The sequence below is a fragment of the Misgurnus anguillicaudatus genome, chromosome 5 (genome assembly GCF_027580225.2).
Source record: "Misgurnus anguillicaudatus chromosome 5, ASM2758022v2, whole genome shotgun sequence".
Taxonomy (NCBI): Eukaryota; Metazoa; Chordata; class Actinopteri; order Cypriniformes; family Cobitidae; genus Misgurnus; species Misgurnus anguillicaudatus.
In genome coordinates, this window is record NC_073341.2 from 35,157,876 (window position 1) to 35,159,109 (window position 1,234).

The window sequence follows — 1,234 nt, forward strand, 5'->3', positions numbered from 1 at the left end:
ATACGGACAACAACAATGAAAAACACAAATACACTTAATAAAATATTTTAATAAAAGGGGCAAGTGGGGCACAAACTAACACTAAAACTGGTCTTTTACATAGTACCACAGGGCAGTGCAATCTATCTATTTCTCTTACAGTCAGAAGACGATCTCCAGCAAATTGGCAAACTTGTGAAAAGTTTTGATTTTTGTTGGAAAAAGTTTAATAGAGGCCAGAGCCAGCACAAATGACAGCTTGATACAAGTACTTGAAAAATGTACTGTATAATTTATATATATATATAATGTCTGCACTTATGTCAAAATAGCTAAATAAGAATAGCTAGACTTTATTAAGACAAAATTTGAGCGTGCACACGAAATATCTGAAAGGGAGCCGAGCTAATTCATATGAGAACACTGCATATATTTAATTCACGCTATCGCGTTACATTAATTGGCTTTCGACAAAAATAACACCATAGAAACTAAAATGAACCATAAAGACGACAAGAAACGCATCTAAAAGCTGCGGGTATCTACACTGCAAAAAATTATGTGTTAATTTTTTACACATTGTGTGTGTCATGCCATTTAATGCGTTATTTCGTGTTAAAATAAATGAAAGGGACAACACAAGTTGTGTTAAAAACAGTGATGGGAGTAACGCGTTACAATTAATTCTGTTACTGTAACTCCACTACTTTTAGGGGTAATAAACATGCAACGAAGTATTTTTTTTAAATCAAGTAATGCAGTTACAATTAGTGAAATTTACTCACGTTACTCTATTTTGTGATAAATGAACACTTGCAGACAAGACATTTCTGATCTAACATCGCAAGACCATGGGGGCTGCACAATGAATAATAATAACACAGAAGGCGTGTTATAGGGACGACACATTTACATGTTTATTACCGCTAAAGGTAAAGTTAGTGGAGAATTAATTGTAGCGCGTTACTCCCATCGCTGTTTTTGACGCAGCTTGTGTTGTCCCTTTCGTTTGTTTTAACATGAAGTGGCGCCTTGGATTGCGTGGCACACACAATGTGTGAAGAATAACACATAATTTTTTGCAGTGTACGATGTGTTTTTCCTTAACAGGTTCCAATAGTAAGACAGGCGCGCGCGCGCCCACACAAACACACATCACGGTCCGTTTGAATGATGTCATGTGAGATCATGTATACATACAGTACTGATGATGAAACACACAGGCTGCTGGTGGTGTCATAGACGCGTAACTGCT